Source organism: Heteronotia binoei, chromosome 6 (genome assembly GCF_032191835.1).
Source record: "Heteronotia binoei isolate CCM8104 ecotype False Entrance Well chromosome 6, APGP_CSIRO_Hbin_v1, whole genome shotgun sequence".
NCBI lineage: Eukaryota > Metazoa > Chordata > Lepidosauria > Squamata > Gekkonidae > Heteronotia > Heteronotia binoei.
In genome coordinates, this window is record NC_083228.1 from 52,533,845 (window position 1) to 52,549,888 (window position 16,044).

Genomic DNA, 16,044 nt, shown 5'->3' on the forward strand with positions numbered 1-16,044 from the left:
CTTACGAATAGCTATTCGTAAATATGCGGCGAGCCGTATTCGGCTGACGTATAATGGGCGCCTATGGGGATCGGCTTCAGCCTATTCCGCATACAGCCGAATCAGTGCTGATTCGACTGTAAATACGGTTCGGCCAAACCGAATGCACATCCCTATCCAGGAGATGTGCTTGTCCCCTTCTGTTGCTGTCTTTGCTCTTGTGCACATCCATGAGGACACAGCCCTGTACAAGAGAAGAGCTCAGCTTGCAGCTGATGTTCCTGTGTATAAAGTCCTCATAGAAGCCTAGCCCATCTAAGTCTTCAAAGTATAAGGCCCAAGAAACAACACTGAAATGGGCAGGACTAGCTTCCTCTATGTAAACTTAAGCCTCAGTCATGGCTCCCAAAGGCAACTGGACAAACTCTTTGAATTGCTAAGCAAAGTAAATTGACATAGAAACCTTTCTGGAGGGACTGCAGCAAGCAAGCTCTGTCCTGGTACCTGTCCAAGATTGCATAATGGCCTGGGACCAACAAACATTCTCCCATATGAACCTACCTGCTCACTCCAGTCTCTTTGGAGACCCTGCTTCAGTTGCCCCCTCCATCTAAGGCTAGACCAGTGGCAACCCAAGAAATGGCTTTCTCAGTTGTGGCACCAAAACTTTGGAATTCCCTCCCCAGGGTGATTTGTCTACCACCAAAGGGTGAAAACTTTATGCTTTCATTCAGCATACTCCCAATAAACAATTATTGGCCCTCCTCCCAGTTATGGTGTGGTTTGTTTATGTGTTGTTATTGAATTATTTTATAATTTTGTGTTGTTTTAAATTGTTTTAATGGTTTTCTTTTTCTTTCTTTCTCTACTCCTCTGGGATTGCCATGGAAGAGACTTCCCTTCTCTTGGCTTCTCCTTCTCAGGAGAAAGGAAGAAAGGATCACTGGGAAAGAGGCATCCCCTCTCTCTTTCTCCTGGCCAAGTAGCCAGGGGAAATGGGGGACTGTTACAAAAAAGGCTTCCCTTCTCCCTTTCTCCTGGCTGCATGGCCAGGGAAGAGGCTTCCCATCTCCCTTTCTCCTGACCATGCAGCCAGGAGAAAGGGGGGATCACCAGGGAAAAGGCTTCCCTTCTCACTTTCTCGTAGCCACAAAGCCAGGAGAAAAAGGAAAGGGATCACCAGGGGCTTCCATTCTCCCTTTCTCCTGGCCACCTTGAGCCATGGCCAGCATAAGCTGGGGGTAAAGTACCACCAGGAAGACATTTCACCCCTTTCCATTTAAGCCCTTCTTTGTGCTTCCCATGGCTTTCCACAGGAAACAGATCCAATGGTCCTGCTTTTGCTCCCCATGAAAAGCTGCAGAGAGCTAAAAGCAGTCTTTAAATGTCTCAGAGTCATTTAAACCAAGCAGCTGAGTGGCAGGGAGCTCAGCTGTTTCTCCTGAAAGAGCAAGCCCTTGCTTTCTGCTCTTTAGGAACCATCACAAGCCACAGTGAATTGGGACAAAATTCATGGTAGTTCATCCTGATTCTTCAGATCATAAACTCCAGTTTGCAAACCCCAAAATTTCGGACAAACTTTGGTTTGTCAGTTGGTTCATCCCCGTCCCTAGTGGTAGCTGCACTGTTCTGGCAGCAACACAATACCAGCAGGTTTATGAGCTACAGCTAAATTTCTTTTTCTTCTTTTTCTGTGCAAGCATCAAAGCTGAGCCTTTGGCCTGAAAGACAAAAGCACACTGAGAATTGGCAGCAAAAGGGGAACATTGCATGCTAACGAGGAAGTCAAAGGCATCGCTGGGAGCTGAACTCAGAGTCATCTTCTCACTTGGCAAGCTCTTTAGCCGGCTAAGCTACAGTGCCTGTAGCTGGCATGAAGCAGAGTCTTGTTTTATACACCCTTGCCCAGACACAACCAGAAGTCCTTGGCCATATAGGTGAAGATATCCCACAAGGGCACCTGCACCAGGCCATGGTCATATAGTGGTGAGTACTCTGTGTTGTGGACACAGAAACCTCAGTTAAAATCCAAGCCACGGCAGACATCTTAGCTCCAGCTTGATTTTATTTTTCATGTCAGCATCTGAGCTAGACTTTAGTCCTGAAGCAGAAAAATGTGGCTACAATTGACAGGAAAAGTAAAGTGTTTTGCAGTAAGGGGTTTCTTAGCTCCAGCTCCAAAGGCACCACTGGGATTCGAACCCAGGATCTCCTGCTTACTAGGCAGGTGCTTTAGCCAGCTAAGCTATGGTTCCTGTAGTTGGCATTAAGCAGAGTCGGTCTCCACAAACTCTTTGAAAGTGCTCCATTCCCTAAAGGCAACCAGGCAAAGTCCTGGGCCAGCTAACTGAAGATATTCCATACAGACATTTGTGCCTGGCCATGATCGTATAGTGGTAAGTACTCTGCGTTGTGGCCGCAGCAACCTTGGTTCGAATCCAAGTCATGGCAGGACTCTTAGCCCTGGCTTTATTTTATTTGCTTTTCCCACACACACATATCTGCTGAGCCTTTCACGTGGACTAGACAAGTGCTGTGGGGTTGGTGAGGAAGAAGAGCACTGCCCACTAAGGAAGAAGAGGAAGCTTCCCCTGGGAACTGAAGCCATAGTCTCCCATCATAAAAAGCTGATAATTTGGTCCACCTGGTTGAGCCATTCCTTCTTCTTTACATATGGGCCAGTTTACTAGACGAGGGGAAACAATACTTCTCAAAAACAGCACAGTGCACTTTTTTTTCAGCAGCATCTGACACTAGGAGTGTGCACCAGGATACATTTTGTTATAACTTTGGCTCTGGGATTCAGAGTAGGGAAAACATTACCATGATCTCTGTTTTGAGAGCAGGATATTACCAGTTGAGGTTTCAAATCTGGGTGGGTTGGGGGTAGTATGTGGATTTTCAGGACCATTATTTTTAATGGCGTGCCAATTTGAGGATCAGTGGCAGTGGCAGCTGTTTTTAAAGATAACGGCAACAAATCTGCCCGGCACATAGTGCTCCCACTAATCTAAAGACCCTCTAACTTTCAAGCAGAATAGACTGAAGGGCTTGATTATACAGATCCCCAAACTAGGTGTCTTTTGATGCAGGTGCACTTCTTTCCAGTGATGCTTACCATCAGGGGTGGAATTCTAGCAGGAGCTCCTTTGCATATTAGGTCACACACTCCTGATGTAGCCAATCCTCCAAGAGCTTACAAAAAAGAGCCTTGTAAGCTCTTGAAGGATTGGCTACATCAGGGTGGTGTGGCCTAATATGCAAAGGAACTCCTGCTAGAATTCCACTCTTGCCTTACATGGAGAAATAGCACTGGACTCTAGCGTTTTTTTTTAAAAACCCTCTTGTCTGCATCTGTTGTTTTCACATAATCTTCCAGTAGATAATTTTTGTAGATAATTATTTTTAATTACCTTTATGCTGGAAATCCTGTGTTTGCCATCTTTCCTTGTTGTGGTCCATCCAGGGTCGGCCCTAGTCTGTCTGGCAACCTAGGCAAGGTTAACTTCTGGTGCCCCCCCCCCCCGCACTGATAACATCACTGAGTCTCATGGAGGACGCCCAATTCGGCACCCCCAGAAGGCCAGCGCCCTAGGCAATTGCCTAGTTTGCCTAGTGGCAGGGCCAGCCCTGGGTCCATTTTTTTTCCTTTCACGAAGTAAAGAAAGCTTCCTTTGCAGAAAACCTCCCCTGCCCTGCCCCCAGTGTCTTTGAAAATAGTGTACATTTCTCAACATAACTGTGTGTGTGTGTGTGCTGGTATGAGATTAATTAATTATCCAGTTGCTATGAGACACATGTTTTCAGGTTGGGTGTCACTCTAAGGGTACTGTAACTAGTAAGCAGTACAGTTTTAGGAGTTCCTGAAAGAAGAGGAGGTGGGGGAGTCTGAGGGCTTAGCCATATGATATCTTTGTTTCCAAGTTGTCTCTGGCATCACCACTTTGAATGTAAGCCACCTCGAACCAGGAGGAAAGGAAAGATATACATGTTTTAATAAATACATACCATACCATACCATACCATACCATACCATACCATACCATACCATACCATACCATACCATACCATACCATACCATACCATACCATACCATACCATACCATACCATACCATACCATACCTTTAATGGCATAACAGTTGCAAATAAAATACACAGAATATAAAAATTTAAACATTGGAGATAAAATCAAAATGAAACCGAGCTTACAGATGCATTCATACATGGTCAGATTTAAATTTAAGGATGTCAGCCAAAAATTTTGCCACAGCCTCGCTAACCTCCCCCTCAGGATCGTTCAATAAATAATAACAGGGTGGCAGAATAGACAAATCTGGAGAGAAAGCTTGCAAAATAAATCTTTACGGAGATTATGATAAAAGGAACAATCAAGCAATATATGCTGAATTGAGTTGGGAATATTTGCTCCACAGGAACAGAGTCTGTTGCCTAAAGGGACTCGATGATATCTCCCTTGTAAAACTTTGGAGGGAAATGCATTTAGTAACTGTCATGGCAACTTCCCATCTTTCCCCTCCCCTTGTACAGGTTACTTGTGAAACAGCTTCTCAGTCAGCCTGTCCTGACAGAGTATGTAGAGAATTACTGTCTTTCTGTCAGTATTGTGTCCCTTTTGCTTTAGCCAATCTTACAGATGCAGTGCAGCCTCAGAAATACGCAGCAGTGGTCCGGGCAGCATGAGCAGGGGAAAGAGGGTGGGTAAAGTGAATATATTAATGGAAAATAATGGAATTACTAATAAGCACAATGAAAATAAAATGATTCACAGCCTGCCTGCCTGTCTTCTAGGAGGCAGACTAGTTCCCATAGGGTATAATGGAGAATTGATCCATGGATATCTGGGGCTCTGGGGGGCTGTTTTTTAAGGTAGAGACACCAAATTTTCAGCATAGCATATGGTGCCTCTCCTCAAATCCCCCCCTGAAGTTTCAAAAAGAATGGACCAGTGGACCAAAAGAAGGTGTCCCCATCCTCCATTATTTCCAATGAAGGGGAGTAATTTAAAAGGAATGTGGTCACTTTAAATGTGATGGCCAGAACTCCCTTCAGAGTTCAATCACGCTTGTCACAACCTTGTTCCTGGCTCCTCCCCCCAAAGTCTCCTGGCTCCACCCCCAAAGTCCCAGATATATCATGAGTGGGACCTGGAAACCCTACAAGGACTGCCTGTCAGGTTGGCTGCCCCCCTCCTTCCACTGGCTGCAACAAACCAAGCTCCTCTGCGAGGGATTGGGTCTGGAGCAGCCTTATCTACTATTCAATCAAACATGTGTAACTTAATGAAACATTTTAATAGAAGGAGAGCATGAGGATCAGAACAAAAAAACTAACAAAATCAAGCTTCAAGGTTCAGTTCTGCAGTTATGTTAAATCTCCTTTGTGGTCTTGTTAAAGTACAGTTTTTTGAAGGACACACTTCCAAGGTTATTCTACCTTTTGGAACTCCTCTCTGCAGTGCTACAGGTTCCTAGCAATGTTGGTGTGTAAGGAATCTGAAGTAAGTCAAATTGCTGGGAGTGAATAATGGAGCTGGGTAAAGGAGGCAATGAGACAGCTCTCCTCTCTTCTTCCTTCCCCACTGCTGAAAGGAGGGGTGCCTCCAGAGTCTCATTCCAACTCAAGTGTTTGAGATATGTAGCCGACTTCTGGAATAGCTACAACTTACTTCTGGTTCATCACATATCACTTGAAGACCACTGACTTGTAGCCCACCACTCCACCCAGTGAAGTCCCTCCCCCCTAAGGAGCCTTCTAACAGCAGTGACTTTTCCTCTGGTGGAAAGTCACTGAAGTGAAAGGAAGGGTGGAGGAAAGCTTCCAACTTTGCAGAGTGGTAGGATACAGGGCATTGTATCAAAGATTCTGAAATGACTTTGAGTTGGTTTAAAACTGATCAGTGGTGAAGTGATCTTATATTTGCCTTCCTGGCAAATGTAGCATTTTCCTCTTGGGTAAACAAAGCAGACCTCCTCCATATTGTCCGTGAAACAGGCAAGTGATAGTCCTGTGAAGCTGTCAGACTCCTTTAGATAACAAATTAATTTTAATTGACAACCCAAGTGGAACAGAAAGAATAAAAATCCGCGAACTTTTCCCAAGTATGTTTGGGCCCTATGAAGTGCAATATTTAATTTCTTAGGAAACTGGATGTGTTAGAAGAAGGTTTGACATGCCGATGGTTACATTGTGACCACTTGCAGGCTGATAAGTATCCTTCTAGTTTTACACTTTTGCAATGATATAGCCAAGTTAAGCAGGCCAGAAATTAATAATCATAATGACATAAACTCATTTTTCAGTTTATGGTAGGGGTTGGATTGATAATTTCACCTTGAACGAAGATCTCCCATTTCCTACCATTTGTGCTTTCTTTCTTTTTCTTTTTTTTGTAAAGCTTTGTTTGGCTGTTCATAGTGTTGCAGGTCATTCATATACTAACAATCTGGATTTATTTTGTATCATCATGCTGTACTATTTGGCTAGGTACTGTTCATACAATGGGAAAAAAGCTCTGCAAACAATAAAAAATTAAATAATGTTGTTGTTTTGATGAAGACTATCTTATTGTTATCCCAGTAATTAAAAAATCCTTAAATTCTGGGACTCTCACTATTGCTGTCCTTGAGGGATGGTTCTGTTTGTCTATTGGAAGAAAATGAAACAGAAGTTCAGACAAATAAAGTTTCTCAATGGGCTTAGATTGCAGTAACTCTGTGTGGGATTTTGCTATAAATCACACCCAAGAAGGCAGTTTGGATTACAAAAATTCTTTTCAGGAAATATATCTTTGAGATTATAGACAAGCTGTCTTAATAATAGACAGTGATTAAAAACTCCTCACATTTTATAAAAATAATGGGAAATACCCATATTTTCTTCCGTGTGTATGTGGTCCAGAACTTTGTTGATCACTAAAAAAGTAAGCACACTGCAGTTGTATAGAACAAATTCCCGTGGAAATCTGTATTAATAAATGAGAATTTCTTTTCAAATTGAAAGGCAAGACAAATAATAACAGCATCCAGAGGAAGCAAATTCAAATACTTTAAATGGAACAGAGGCACTAACTTTGCAGTCAGTAACATAAGAATCTGCCAGGAAGCCAGATGCTGGCCTGGTAGAAAACATTTTTCACTGCTTGGCTTTGGACTCCTGTAATTGTCACTAGCAATGGAAAAAATTCACATTGTGGTTAAGTGTCACCACAGGATATAGAAACCAATTACTTACAAACAGAGAGTGTTTTAAAAATAAGTGCACTTTCTCCATTATTAGACACAGTCGGGCCACAGAAGAAAGCCAGCACAGGTTTTGTTATGTAGAAAAATAGTTTGCTCCTGTAATAGCTAGCTATTGTGAACAATGGTGTGTAGTAATTTTTGAGCATAAGCAATAGTCCAGTTCAAAGTTTTGACATCTGAATTACTGACATTGTGTATGAGGTGTGGGCCTGCTAGCATTTATAAGCATGGAGAAAACCAGCTGCTCAGAGGATAGCCTGACACATGGGGCTGAGCATGAGAAAAGTAAAATTTCCACCAACTGGTATTTTGAAACAGACAAAAAGCAGTAGCTCATGCATAAATTTTGTATTTACACGGGGTTTGAATTGGAATGATTCTAGCTGTAAAGCATGGAAGTGTAAATGCTGTGCTAAACTTCACCCCTGGGGTTTCATTCCAAATGCTAGCATCAAATAATACAACCAACACAGAGGGGAAACATAGCAAAAATATACAGCTTGTCTTTCTAGTACAGTTTTTTAATCCCACCATCCTTCAAGGAGCTCAGAGCGGCATATGTAGTTCTTCCATTGGACTCTCACAACAACAGCCCCATATGATAGGTTAAGCTGACAGATTTTAACTCACCCAGGATTGCCCAGTGATTTGCATGTTTGGGGGGAGGAGAGGAATTTGAATCCAGGTGTCTCAGATCCTAGCCCAACACCCTAACTACTATATCACTTGGTGTGGTTAGAAAGTAGTTATAAGCTAACAAATAAAGAAGAAAAAAGATTACCTTCAGTCACACACTAAATCTACACTGTGGTGGTGGTTGCTGCTCAACTAACATTTTAAAAAACGCTCTATAGCCAATCAACTGTCTAATGGCTAATCAGAAGTAAATGCAAAAGCCTCACCTGGCCCCACCCACTTTCTAAAAACATGTGTTGGGTGCCTGGATAGGTATCAGAGGGCTCCATGATCCATATTAGGAACCCTTGGAGTAAAGGGATAAAGGGAAAAAACAAGAAATACAACAACTAGAGATGGGCAAGAACCAAATTACAAACCAAATTGCCTTCCTTTCACTCCAGGACATCACCATTGTGGTGCAACTAGGGGAAGAAGTCAAAAATCCTCCTTTTACAAGAGGCAGTGTGAATCCAGAGAGGGAAGAGGGGCATTTTTAAATGCTTCGCTTCCTCCGCACCTAGGGTTGCCAAGTCCAATTCAAGAAATATCTGGGGATTTTGGTGGTGGAGCCAGGAGACTTTGGGGGTGGAGCCAGGAGACATTAGGGGTGGAGCCAAGTTCAAGGCTGTGACAAGCATCATTGAACTCCAAAGGGAGTTCTGGCCATCACATTTAAAGGGACGGCACACCTTCTCAATTGCTTCCTTCCGCAGGAAATAATGAAGGATAGGGGCACTTTTTTGGGGGGCTCATAGAATTGGACCCCCTGGTCCAATCTTTTTGAAACTTAGGGGATATTTTGGGGAGAGGCACTAGATGCTATACTGAAAATTTGGTGCTTCTACCCCAAAAAACAGCCCCCCAGAGCCCCAGATACCCGCGGATCAATTCTCCATGATTTTCTATGGGAATAAATCTCCATAGGGAATAATAGAGTTCCCAGCAGACATTTCCCTCCCCTCCCCCCGCTTTCTTGTTGGAACTCAGTCCTAAAATGGCTGACTGACTCCATCTTAGTAATAATAAATGTTGTTTCTGCAATGTCATGCTGAGTCATGCTGCATCATGGTCCAGCTGTTACCTGTTACTGAGGTAAGGTGGAAAGACCTCACCTGAAATTAGGCTTTGTGCTGACTCACAGAGCTGATGCAACCTCTGGTGAGCTTGCATCATTGATGTGTGTATTTAGGGAAGCTCAGTGAGCTTGCTCTGTCTGCCTGTAAGGATTGTGGGTACTGTGAGGCTCACTGTCTGGGTGGCAGCAAACACTGCTGGTGTTGGATCCTATGCTACTGTGCTTGGATCGTGCTGTGTATACTTACTGGTGTATACTGTTATCTACTAAAGTGTGTACTGATTACTGTGTATGAACTTGGCCTGGCAACAACTCTGACTATTGGATACTATCCTGGTAATATATTCTACCATTGAATACAGTTATCTCTCTTGTCTATTAATTCCTGTGTTTGCCTGTCCCTCTCCTTCAGTGTTTTCTGCTGCGTGCAAAATTCTCTAACATTTCTGACGACCCTGAAGCGGGGGGAGGGTCTCCAAACCAGGGGATCCCCTGCCTCCACCTGGGGATTGGCAACCCTATCCCCACCATCTATGCACGGCATGATTTCAGGAGTGAAGGGAAAGCAATTTGCTTGTGAAGGCATGCTTCAACAGCGGCATGACTAAGGAAGGAAACAGAGGCATTTAAAAATCCTGGAAGCATTCCACTGTGGATTAGGGGAGGGAAGGGTGTGACTCCAGAGGGGGAGGGGGATTTTTAAATGCCTCCCCCTCCCTCCCTGAGTTGCGCCACAGTGGCAGTACACTTCCTTCACTCATAGAGGTGTCCTGCCCAGGCAGTGCAACTTTGTAGCAGCAACATACTTCCAGGAGTGAAGGGAAGCATTTAAACTTATGGAGATGTGCCACCCTTCTAGGCATAAATGAGGGAAAGACAAATTGCTTTCCTTTCACTTCTGGAAAGTGTGCCGCTGCTGTGAGTGCAATTCAGTGTGAGAGGGGGAGGTATTTAAAAATCCCCTTTCCCTCTCTGGAGTCATGCTGTCTAGGTGACCTCCTCCACGAGTGAAGGGAAGGTAACCTGTAGTCTAGGAAGGATGGGTAAGTTCTTCCTCTTCAGATTGCCCAGTGTATTCTTTATTCCTGGTCTGGACCTTCTCAGAAATCATTCACACAGGGTGGAGCAAATTATCATCTTCTTGAGGAGGTGTCCTTGCTTCTTCTCTTCTGTTAGCTCAGATAAAGATACCAACATTGCTTTCTCCCAGTTGGTGACCTGCTAACTCACTTGGCTGCCTAGGTTACCAGATGATTGCCACTTGCTGTTTCAATTTCTTATAACTTGAAGTACAGTTTACACAAAATACATGCCTGGAGACAGCTATTTGTCTTGGCCATCACTCCTGGAGGGATGCAACATGTTGCTCAACAAGTATCTTGCACGCTTTATCCAGAAAGGCTTTAGTAATGCACAGATTGTGCATGTGTCTAAATTTAAAATAAATTTTAATCATTCTTCAGGTTATGCATTTTTTCTAATCTGTACTCTGCCCATTTGCCCTTTAAAAAGCACTCCATGTCAAATGCTTCTCATTTATAACTTTGCAGCAAAATAAAGCTATGTTTCCCCTCATCCCGAGAAGTCAGTCTAAAATTTGGTTGTTTTGGTAGCTTCATTTGTAATGAAGGAGGAGGGATGGTGGCTCAGTGGTAGAGCATCTGCTTGAGAAGCAGAAGGTCCCAGGTTCAATCCCTGGCATCTCCAAAAAAGGGTCCAGGCAAATAGGTGTGAAAAACCTCAGCTTGAGACCCTGGAGAGCCACTGCTAGTCTGAGAAGACAATACTGACTTTGATGGACCAAGGGTCTGATTCAGTATAAGGCCGCTTCATATGTTCATATGAAAATAAATTGTTCTTACTTGAAATTTGCAGTGGGTGTTGTAATACTCCTGAGGTTAATATCTCTTCTATCCAGCTAGATCAAGCTACTCTCCTGCATATGGTGGGAATAAGGTCTTATTCTGTATCTTTCCGGTGCACCTACTACACCTCTAGTGACACCATTCAGAGCTGTAACATTTGAGTATGCCAAATTCCATGTGTATAAACTCAAGTCATGTCATCAGCAACCAGATTTACCTGGGCAATCAACCCCATGATCTCAACCTATATTTGATGGACTTGGCCATTTTCAAAACTTTACCTCCAAATGTGGCTAGGGTAAATAGAGAGGTAAGGCTTGATGTTCCTCTGGCTATGCAGAGAGGAAAATTTCCTGATCATTATGACAGCATGAAAACTAGACATGAAATTCACATAACACTCTTAAAGAACCAGTATCATAAATGACAGGGGTTCTTTCATCTGAACAAAAATTCAGAGGTTCATTTCTATTTTTGTGACAATCAAAATTTAGAATAAATGTAGCAATTTTATATAGATCTACTCATAAGCCCTGTTTTATTCAGTGGTGCTTACTTCCAGGAATGTGTTTTTAGGACGGCAGTTTAAGCCTGTATAAAACCCACTAGTTTTAGCTAGGTGCACAGACATTCTAAAATAATCTCACTGGAACACTGGTTGACAACACAGGATCTCTCAGGGTTCCAGTCCTGACAGATAAATTTAGGAAGGATACGTTCTGATGTAATCTGATGTCCCAGTTATAACTCTTTGAGGTTAAGAAGGTGCATTTCCTCATATTGTTTGGCCAGACTTACTATAGAGACTACAGTAACTATATACAGGAACTTGAGTGGCATAGAACTGGGTAGAAAGGAATTTACCCAAAACAGGCCACAGACTTGGGTTTTCTCCTTTTCAATTGATAATTTGATAATTTTCTCCTTTTCCTCTCCAGCATATCTTCTATAGAAAGACTTCCCTGCTGGCCTTCCAAGCAGATCTTGTGGCTGTGTCTTCAACCGCCATACTCTGCAGAAATTAGCAGGTGAAACGCTGATCTCCAGGAAAAGTTTTGCTTGCTAATCCTTGTAGATCAAGTTGCTGTGAAAGTTGCTTGTTTTGTCACACCCTGTTGACAACCCTTTCTGAAAACAGTAAGGCATGAACCTAATTATGAAAGTTGACACACTGTGAAGTACAAAAATAAAGAAAATTATGCTAAATACATTTTTAAACAATCTTGGCAAAATGGATGATTATTCTGGTGAAAATCAGTTTTCCTCTGAACTACAATTATTATTATTCAACATAAAAGCCCAACCTGGTACCAGACATGTGTATTTGAGCCCTAAGAGGGGGTAGATCACAGAGCATAATGCTACAGGAAAGTAAATATTTTCATTCCTGCAAGGTGATCCCCCCCCCCCAAACAAAACAAAACAAAACAAAACCCCATGTCTTAAGTGGGAAACCTTTTAAGAGTTGAGGCAATGGTTTTATGAAAAGGGCTGGTCGTTTCAGTGTAGGTGTCTAATGTATTTTGGCCTTACTGAGGAAATAAACAAGTCATGCTTGAAGGAGGCGGCATGAAAATGACAAATTGTACTGGAACCAATGACATTAGATGCTCAATAGATTTTAAGCTTAAAATTACAGCCATTATGACCAATGTCATTGCTAAGTCCCTGTGCAGCTGTTTCCTCTCTTATTTATGAACCAATGTCAAATAAATTCAGGAGCAATGATCAGGCAAGAAACTCTAAAACATGTTTGCATTTTATTTTTCCAAAACATCATGAAAAAGAACAGCATGTTCCCATTGCCAGCTGAGCCTTTTCCATGATTTCATACCGTATAGGGTGAAAAATGGTGTTGATGTTCCCTTGTAACAACAGACTGTGGTTTTTAATGATTTAATTTCCTTTTTTAGAATTTATTTCTGATGAAAGGATGCCTTAAAATATTAATGAAGGAAAAGTCTGAGTTGTGCTTGAGAGCTAAAGGTTCCTGATACCTGTATCTGACTTGTCTATTCTTCTCAACCAGTGCTGTCATAGGGATGAGAATGATACAGAATATTCAAGACGTAACTGTACTATCCAAAGAAGTACCATTAAACTGTCACCATATTGCAAATATTTTAATATGCTGGAACACAAGCTCAAATCAAGAAATTGCAAGGCAATAGAAATAAGGCAGTAGAAATGAAGATATGTCATTTGAATTTTGTTTTGTATTAATTGATACAATTAATAAATCACATAGAAGCATAACGATGTTCAATGTCACTGGACCACCCTAAATCTTAACATCAGAATAAAAACTAAATTTATGGCAGTAGTTTTCTTAAATAAAAGCAGGGCTTTTTTGAACAGGAACGCAGTTCCGACTGGCTTGGCATCAGGGTGTGTGGCCTAATATGCTAATGAGTCAATGTGTGAAACAATGGTGATGTCAGGGTGTGTGACCTAATATGCAAATGAGTTCCTGCTGGGCTTTTTCTGCAAAAAAAGCCCTGAAAAAGCAGACCACATTCGAGATCATCAGTATAGTGCAGGCACTGCTAGTTTGTGCCTTATACCATTCTGCAGAGGTAAATTAAAAACAAAAACATGCACCCCACCACAGAAGGTATAGAGTGTATGGAAACTCGAGTTCGGCACCAATCAAATGGTAGCATAGTAGGATGCCACTAATGGTCATTAAGAGACAGATGGACACAGCCAACCAGCATACTCCGAATACACCAAGAATACACCAGCATACTCCGAATACACCAACCAGCATACTCCGAATACACCAAGAGAGGAAATGAAGGAACACAGCATACTCCCCTGGAAGGAGCACTCTGGTACAACTGGGAACCCTAGAGTGAACATGCTCCAAGAAGCTTTGCAGTTGTGGGATTGAGTTTCCTCCTGTAGCCAAGTTCGCCTGAGCCAGGTCCAAAAACAGAGGGAAATGTGGCCATTCTAGCCACAGCACTCACATGGATCTCTTGCTCAAGCATCAGAGGCAATGCTACTAGAACACCCTACATCTCTTTTGCACAGGGATTCAAGTCCGGGCTGACTGGAACCAGTGTTCTCTCTAAGCTGAGTTAGTGTGAGTTAGCTCACAGATTTTTAGCCTCCAGCTCACACATTTTTGTCTTAGCTCAGGAAGGATGACCCCAGAACACAATAATTTATGCAGTAACTCATAACTTTCATGCCAGTAGCTCACAACTTTCATGCTAGTAGCTCACAACTTTAATAGTTCACAAAATAGAATTTTTGCTCACAAGACTCTGCAGCTTAGAGGGAACATTGGTTGGAACTCTGGTGCACTTTTGGCAAACTAGTGGAATGCCTATACTTGGGCTCAATAAGGGAATACACAAGTGCACTCTCCCCAAAGACATTCTCCCTACAGGTCACTGAGAAAGGCACAGCTTGGTGGAAAGACATGGGTATAGCATACCCAAGGCCCTTGGTTCAAATCCCAGATGAGAGTAACCCAGAGACAGTGTGGATGGAGTCATAGCTGAAATTTTACCCGATCTCTTGGAAGGAGCAACTCATACTGATTGGCTGCCTCACATGGCTCTCATTTTGCATGGCAGGCCCCCATGAATGCAGAGGGCTCATTACCACTGCCTTTGAGAATGCATGTTCTTAGAATACTCCACAATTTGGTATCAGCTACAATGAGTGCAAAACCAGTGTAGCATCATGAAGAGCGAGAGAGCAGCAAATGGAGCAGGTGTGTGAGTTTGCCCTCTATTAATCTTTCAGATTTTCTCATTTCAGGCCTGATTGTTTATTGAGTTTATTAACTATGCTTCCATAAATAATTTACCAGATATGTTTTGGAAACATAAACTGGGATGACAGAAATGGTAAATCTAAATTCTCAAGGAAAGGATCACTTACAAAAGAAGATGAGCATTTACAAACATTTTTAACAACTTGGAGTCCATTTTTTAGAAAGCTTTGATTAAACTCTTGGCTACTGATCTACCTGCTCAGCATCTGGCACTTGTTTCTGCTCTTCTGTTTCCCATTTCATTGGTCTGGGTGTGGATATGTGTCCCTTTCCCCCTTTGTTTGCATTTATCACCTTTCCCCTCGTTTTTTGAAATATGCAGCAGGGATGCCAATTGTGTTTTTCTCACATGAAAAAGAGAGAACGGAAGATAAATGACCTGTGTATACTGTAAATGGGTTTTGTATTTGCTGGAAATAGAATGGGTATTTTGGTAATAGAGACAGAAGGGAGTTGTTATCAACAAGATTATCATCTTGCTTATTTTTGATGGGATTTTTTATATCCAAACTAAATCAAATGATTAATAGGAAAATTTTTGATTCCCCCTCCCCTATGTAAGCTGCATGGCTTATCAGACTGCAGTAGTGAAGTATGTGTGTATGCGCATGTGTAACCTGGGCTGAGTCCAGACTGGCGCTTTAAGCTCCCCAGGGATGGCAGGCTAGTGGACAAAAAAAGTGTGTCCAAATGCACACAGTTGTCTCCCGTCTTGCCCCCGTCCTCAACCTGTCTCTACCTGCAGGTTGGCCGGCTCAAAAAGGTACTACTACTGAAGTGGTACTAAATCACAGAGGTGCCTCCCTGGCTATCTGGACAGCTGGAAAGCACCCTGGAAGTGCCTGGGAAGTGGCGGAGGGGTGCATAAGTGCTCTGGAAGCTCCTCCAGGGCACACATGACTTGTCACTGTGTTGGCTGCAGACTGTGTGCCATCTGGATGCTCCAGGGCATTCCTGTTTCCACTGGCTCACTTCTGGGTAGGCATGCTGCCACCCTGAGTCAGCAGTCTGGACACAGCCCTGGAGACCCTTCCCTCATTCAAGAACATACCTGTGCCCCTCTAGACCACACTTTCATCCCTTTCCTGGTGTGACCTGTAGGGCTCAGCTGTGGTAGGGAATGAGCAGGGGATAGCAGCAGGAGCAGCCAGAGAGACAGCTGTAGAGCAACCCAAACATTTATTGAACACCATCCGTGAAATTGGAATAAAATCAGATGAATGGGATTGCCAACTCCTTCAGTTTAGTAAGGCTCCAATGCATTTGTAAGCTACACTGACATATTGCAGAGTTCTAAGTGAAGCTTCTCAATCACTGCATGCCCACAATGAGAAGGACAATGCCTATGAAAGGAACAATGGTGCTAGCTGAATAACTGTTTGAGCAGCCTTACT

The 16,044-nt window shown here is 42.8% G+C and overlaps 3 non-coding genes across 3 annotated transcripts; 2 read left to right on the forward strand and 1 right to left on the reverse strand.

Annotated features, from left to right (window-relative positions):
• Nucleotides 1-2,160: 2,160 nt before the first annotated feature.
• TRNAT-AGU (transfer RNA threonine (anticodon AGU)) lies at nucleotides 2,161-2,234 on the reverse strand. The gene has a single exon. It is a non-coding gene; the product is annotated as a tRNA-Thr (tRNA).
• Nucleotides 2,235-2,358: 124 nt separating this feature from the next.
• On the forward strand, nucleotides 2,359-2,430 carry TRNAH-GUG (transfer RNA histidin (anticodon GUG)). The gene has a single exon. It is a non-coding gene; the product is annotated as a tRNA-His (tRNA).
• An 8,197-nt stretch (nucleotides 2,431-10,627) lies between these two features.
• Nucleotides 10,628-10,702, forward strand: TRNAL-GAG (transfer RNA leucine (anticodon GAG)). The gene has a single exon. It is a non-coding gene; the product is annotated as a tRNA-Leu (tRNA).
• The last annotated feature ends 5,342 nt before the right edge of the window (nucleotides 10,703-16,044 follow it).